Here is a 6976-nt window from a genome sequence, read left to right as displayed (position 1 = left end):
TGTTATAAACATGAGAATAGGTTTGTGTATCATTTATAACACATATTCCCCAGCAACGCTTGGGTTTCCACTCAGAAACCTTGTGTAAAGATACTTCACTGTTACCACAAACAAAAATCAAAATTACTTACAAGAAAGCAACACTGGAAATTTGCATCTTTCAGGCAACCTGACACTAATATCTTCATAGGGTAAACTATATTTTAATGAAGATATTCTCAGCAATACATGTGTTTATACTTTTTTTCCCTTCACACTTGGATTTTATTTCATTTATTTCATGATCTACCTTGCAAGTTTAAGAAATGCATCATTTATTCATGACCTCTACCTTCTTTCACACAGATGACCAGGTTAAAGAAAAATCAAATGGTTTGTTCGATAACATTTATCGTCAAAACCAAACTATATACATTGTATTTCTGTTAGCTGAAGTCACAATAAAAAAACAAACAAATAAACAAGAAAAACCCTAAAAATAGGGCTTGCTTTACCTTTTTCCAGAAAAAACTCTCATAATTAAACTTTCCACTTTTCCAAGTAGCTGACTGTGTATTCCTGCACAGCAGGAGGTTTTCTCCACAGACATATTGACTTGGACAATAAACAAAGCAGAAATCCCTGACTGGAATTTACAGCTAAATTTAACCATGCATATCATTAGTTAAATTTGCATATCTGTCTTTCAACATTAAGAAAAAATAAAAGTTGAAATTCAACGAATTTGGACACTGCACTGCTTTGCAAGGAAAAAAAATGAGATTTAAGTTGTAATTTCCATATTTATTGAGGCTGTATGTCAAAGGAAATCTGTGCAAAAATATCCTGGTGCTGCCTTGATGAGATTTGAAAAATGACAGCATACTAATAGTAAAGAAGCTTCTCCTTAACAAAGATGGCTTAAACAGTACCTATAAAATACCGATGAAGGGCCACTTGCTTCTAGAAAACATTTCCAGCATCCCTCTGTCCTTCACCCACAAAATACAAAGAAGCAGTTAACATGTTTTGAAGAAATATCACCCACCTTTTCCCCTCTGTGTCAACTTTCCCGATGAAACATTGACAGATCAGTCAGCATTGGCTTCTTACAATTAAAGATGGCAGAAACTTTCACTGATACTTTTTCAATTATTTTTTTGTCACAACACTGCACCACTACTAACCCTCCAAAGCAAATATTCACCTTCTCTTTCTTGATTTTTATGTCTCTTCTCACAGTATCCAGGACACCTGGATGTCTTAGGAATTTGATTTAAATTAATCAGGGTTTCTAATTGCTTTAAAACTAAGTTACTCCACCTGAGTGCCTATCCACAAAAATTAGACATTGGGATGCAGTTGTGCTAGCACAAAATGTTTTAGATCAGCAGAAATACTTCCACACTGAAGAAAGTCATTCTACTTTGAGGTACTTTTTAAGTATAAAAGGTAAATGTATTCCAGGGGTTACACTGTTGGGTCGGTGGGTGGGGTTTTTTCATTTATTATTATTATTATTATTGTTGTTTGGGGTTTTTTTTAAGCTGAAGCACTGGAATTTTATCAGTAAATTTCTCATTAAGTTATGAAAATACTCACACTACCACAGTGTGTACTTTATGGCTTTCCATACCTGCACTTGCTCTGGGCAAGATTTCAAGGGCACCTGTAACCTATGCTTAGGTCTTCAGTGTTCAGCTACTCCTCACCTGGAGGATGGAGAAGGAATAAATGGCATTCTGGCAAAAGTGAGGAACCTGGTCATTGCTTTAAGACATTACCTACAGTTGACTGTGCAGATTAGTGGCCCAGTCTTTCTTTTCTTAGGTTTCAGATGAAAGAAACAGAACCATTAACACTGAAACCACAAGATTCCTAACACCCCAGTGAGATGCACAGATCAACTCACACCTCTCAGAGCACTTCTAGCATACTTTGCAGACTTGGGCAGGAGATCTCTGAATCACACTCCTGAATTTTTCCTGCAAATATAACTGCAACTTTTTTCTTTTCTAACAAACAAGCTGTGCTGTGAGAGAAGTGCACTATAGCCACCACCTCTAGCATTCAAGCTGTGGCTATAAACAGCTTCATATCATCACAAGGTCTAACTGAGGTTGGTGAGACTGTAAAACAGTTGGTTCCCTACAAAGTACCCCCTTGTGAGACGGTGTTGCACCGTTACATCAGATTTTTTGAAAAATGTTGCATTAAGATATTGTGTGACAGACATAACTGACGAAGTGGAGGAGTACTTTTATTCTGCAAAAGTACAATGACAACTAGGTAATTAACCTAAAGCGATATAGGGCATTTACCTGGAAGTCACCAATGAGCTATCTGCATTCTGGCACAATCACAGCAAATGAAAAAACTACAAGAAAATATGGCTTCCAGTGAGGTAACCATGAGATGCTGAGAGCACACTTGGGTCTGTCCATGACATTGAAATCAATGGGAGTCAAGGCCCACAGTTCTCCAAATACAAAGTGCTGAGCAGTAAACCATGCCAGCAGTTAAACATTTCAGAATCAGGCACTGAAATTAATGAGTTAAAGATTAAGTCACTCCCAGATTGTGTGTACTTGGTCACCTCATGGGGCCATAGCCAGGAAAACAAGAGATCTTCTTAGAAGAACCAGATCTACCAGAGGCTAATTAACAGATATGCTGACTGTAAATAAAAGCAGGAGGTGGTAAACAGAAAAGAATAGGAAGTTTGATGGGACTCCCAACTGATGCTGTGTGTCAATAAACGTCAGCTGAAACTTAGATGCTGCTTTTGTACTCTCTTAAGGAAATCATTATTATCACATTATTCTGTAACACAGTCTAACCTGATCACCAGGCATCATACTAGGGAAGATATTTTTTATCAACTCTACATTAATTAATTACAAAACCAAGCATACTGTAGTGAATGTTTTACATACAAAATGAAGCAGCTTGTTTAAAAGTGCAAAGTATGATACTCAGCTTTACTAACCATAAAACTAACAACCATTTCTTATATCCCAATCCAAATTAGTGACCTTTGTAAAAATACTGCTTGTTTCAAAAACACCAGGGAGATAGCACAAACAGCTGTATAAAACAGATAAGAGACTGACACACACAACAACAATTAGGCTTTTTAAGCACAGAAACACTTTTTCAATTTTACCTTCATCATTTCCTAAACCTGTAAAAGATATATCCCTTAACTCCCTGGGTTTTGGTATGAGATTCTTTATATGCATTTTACCGCAGCATTCTTCCTTCACTGACTTTCATGCATTTTCTGCCAATAAAGGGCTACCTGTAAAAAAAACAGTCTTGGTGATAGTACTGAACATTGAAAAGATGGTGATATTCATTGTCCATTCCCTGCCCCACACCCCCAAAAGTTAACTCCCACTGCAAACTGGATTTTGTTTGTTGTTTCCTAATCCCCTCTCCCATTTAAAGACCCAATTTGACAAACCTTTTCTCAAGCAAGCAGACACTTTAAAGTAACCAGGATCCCTGACATGAGGATAGACTATTTTGCATGAGAAAGTTTTGCAGGATGTAATCTTCTCTTTTCCTTGAAGTTTAAGTAGTTGCTACCTATTACTTAAATAAAAGAAATTTAATAGTCTCAGTCCAATTACTTGTGAACACGTTTACTTCACACCCAATTACTTCCCACAATTCTTCCAGTTTCAAAAGAGTGGACAGATTTGGCAACTCTGCTTGCTTCTCACTTCTTGACACTATCATTAAGATTCAGATTAATGCATACAAATGATGTGAGAGAGGTTGCGCTATTCTCGCTATTCTTGACATACTTTGGAGACAGGATTAAAATCTCTCACTTCACAAAATTTCTAAGTTCATTTTAAAAGAATGTATACATATTTTCACTGCATTTTTAGGAAAACATGGACATAATTTTTTCACTACTTTTTTCATCTCGTGGATTCTAATGTACTAAAACTTCTTCCTCATACAATGATTATGTGAGGTACAGGTAATTGACTGTGTAGCACTATGCTTCCACACATAAACAGCTGCAAAGTAGTACCATAGGAGCTCACTCTTATACTTCAATATTGCACTTTCCTCTTGCTGTCTTCCTTCCTGCCACAATTTTGGTACTAGAATGATGAATGTCTTTCTCATCAGTACTCAAACTATTTCTTTCTTTCAGGCATTGCCTGGCTATTATCTGTTCTTGCAAATATTTATGTAAAATCATTCTAAAATAATAACAGGGAAAATGGAAATTACGGATCACCTACTGACAATGTACTATAATCAAATTCTGCTGACTGAAATTTGAAGGAATAATGTATACTCTGTCAGGAAAAGTAATAAAAGAGACCCCACCTATTTTGGTCAATATAAGTACCAAGTAAACTTAAGTACACAGGAGTATAACCAGATATATCTATTTTCAGGTAATTGTAAAACTTCTGATGAGTTTATTAAAAATACAGAAAAAAATGAGCTGCTCTCTTACAAAACTAAGTATATGCTCATTTACAGATTTGAACATTAATGCCTGTAAAGGCTAAAAGACCATCATATTGCTTAGCAGTTATGAAGCAATATAAATAAAATTGCCATGAAAACAAAGTTAAAAATATCTGGAAAGATATTTCTGTAAAAGTGCTAAGATGCAAAACAAGCAATAAAAAATAACAATCAGCTTTTGCTTAAGAAACACCACATTACCAGTTGCTGATAGATTCTGGCTACAAACTGCATTCTAACACTGAACTAATCACAGAACGTAACACATACTAAAACCGATGTAGGTCACATTAAAAATTTTCCTCCCCAAATTTCAATATTTGCTTTGTTTTCTCCTCTTGTTTTAATACAAAGTCCAGTGAACGCTGCAGGAGGCTTACACTAATGTTTTACCCACCAACTTTGGAAGTACACCCAAAAAAGCTCACAGCTATATTTAAGACACAGTTGTAGAAAATTCTTTATGGCTACAAGAAGAAATGAAAGAGAAATGGAAGTTGCAAAAGCAAAAAAAAAAAAAGCAACCAAAAATTCAAAAATCAACAGAAAGCTTGAGACTCTAGAGTCACAACCTATTCAGGTGAAATTATCCTCATCTTCATATCTTTTGTGAGGGGCTTACACTTTTCCTGGAGGAAGATGTTTCATTTCTGATCAATTTTGCTGAATTCCAGATTGCCAAAGCCCACTTAACTCACTTATCAGTGCACCTCTCTTTACCCAACGATGGCTACGCCAATTCAGATCGAAGGTCCATTTGGCTCAGCATCCTGCTTCCAAAAGCAGCCACAAGTCAGAGCCAAGAAAGCATGAGCAAAGAAATAAAATACAATATTTTCACATAATAACTCCCCAGCCTTCTACTATATTCCGTTCAGGAATCCCTGAAACTGATGTGATTTATCTGTTTAGCTTGCCTATGGGTCTTCCCTTTCAATGACTTAGCCCGTTACCCCTTAAACTCACATATACTGTTTGCATCCACAAACATCCCAAAGCAAAGCTACCTTGGGCAAAGAACTGAGAACTATATCACATTGATGCTATGTTCTGTGCATATCCAGGGCTCAGTGGATACAGCTACTCACATTTACTTATTAAAATCCAGCCAAAATGAAAAAGCAAGACTGATGCACCCCTTGAAAGAAAATTTGAATTTGCACATATCCCACAAGCTGAGTCCAGTGAGAACTAGCATTCTGAGCACAGTAAAATGCTACAATAGCAAGAATTATAAGAATTATATTAAGAATTACAAGGTTGAATATAGCTAGAAAGGCAGGCAGATGTGATCACTGAAAAAACAGACACCCTAACAAAAGCAGCAAAAAATCCTCTGTGCACCTTCTTCAGTCCAACAACTGATTTTTGATCCAAGGAAGTTAAATATAGGGCTGCTTGAAAATTTTCCACTGCATCTATTTTTGATGGGAAACGAGGCTTTCAGCTAAATACTTTTTGGTTGGGTTTTTCTTTTTTGGCACGTCTAAGTATGTGCTTCTGCAAATATACTTTTCTTACCAAAAAGCCAAACTTACAAACCAAAATATTTTGATTGAAAATAAAAATGTTATTAAGAAATGCTAGTATAGCATCTCATTAAATCTGTGGCTTACCTGCTTTATGTGGCAGATCTCCTCTATCAACTAGACTTCCCATTTAAATAACAACTCTGATAATAGATCACTTTGAGGTATTCCCTACTTCCAGCACTCCTTTCAAAGAGGAAAGATCATGGCACAGTGTCAAAGGTGGTAGGCAGCTTCAGGCTTGCAGAATTGGACCAGCAGGCATCCAGATTATAACGCTGGAGGACTACAGTAACACTTTTCAAATCAAGAAGCTTTAGTTTTCAGACAAAGCCTTCCAGTTCTCTGAATTCTGTCAAAGCATGTAGTTTTTCCTGGAAAATTAAAACAAAAATGGAAAAAAGCTTTGTATCTTTTATCAAAAATTCATACAGGCAATTTTATGGGTCAAACAAAGTCTTATTCAAAGTCTTATTCATTAACCTGCAGATTTGAATCTAGTATCTGGATCCAGCCATACACAAATTAGAAAAACTTTAAACAGCAGTAAAATGTTTCAAATTTTCCATGGCAGTCCTGTTAGCAGGACTGTTCAAAAGCCAAGGAGCTAAAACCAAACAAAGCCAATAAGGGCTCATTAGATGGGATAACTTAGTGTATGAGCTCTAAGTTATAAAAGACCAACCAGCCTAACATACAAAAGCAAAGAATGAAGGTAAGATCTAAATAATTGATACACTTACTAGGTAGGAAATCTGTAATATAAAAAAATCTGTACAGCAAAACTGGCAAAGTGGCAAGAAAATGAGATACTCAATTTATTATTCCTTCACAGAGCTCCCTTAAGTCAGTGAACTAACCAGGAGGAATACATTTGATAAGGCTAATGCAATAAAAAGTGAGAGTAACAGCTGTCCTGTTACGGCTGTTATCGCTGCTTTTCTTGGAACTCCACAATCCACTGGAAG

The 6976-nt window shown here is 36.2% G+C and overlaps 1 long non-coding RNA gene across 1 annotated transcript; it reads right to left on the bottom strand.

Moving 5' to 3' along the window:
- Positions 1–2214: 2214 nt before the first annotated feature.
- LOC121086000 lies at positions 2215–6377 on the bottom strand. Its single transcript, XR_005827261.1, has 2 exons — positions 6096–6377; positions 2215–3280 (listed from the first exon to the last, which is right to left on the bottom strand). It is a non-coding gene; the product is annotated as an uncharacterized LOC121086000 (long non-coding RNA).
- Positions 6378–6976: the final 599 nt, after the last annotated feature.

This window comes from Falco naumanni, chromosome 4 (assembly GCF_017639655.2).
Source record: "Falco naumanni isolate bFalNau1 chromosome 4, bFalNau1.pat, whole genome shotgun sequence".
Lineage (NCBI taxonomy): Eukaryota > Metazoa > Chordata > Aves > Falconiformes > Falconidae > Falco > Falco naumanni.
The sequence above is the reverse complement of the archived record's forward strand: the minus strand, read 5'-3'. Positions and strand labels throughout refer to the sequence as shown.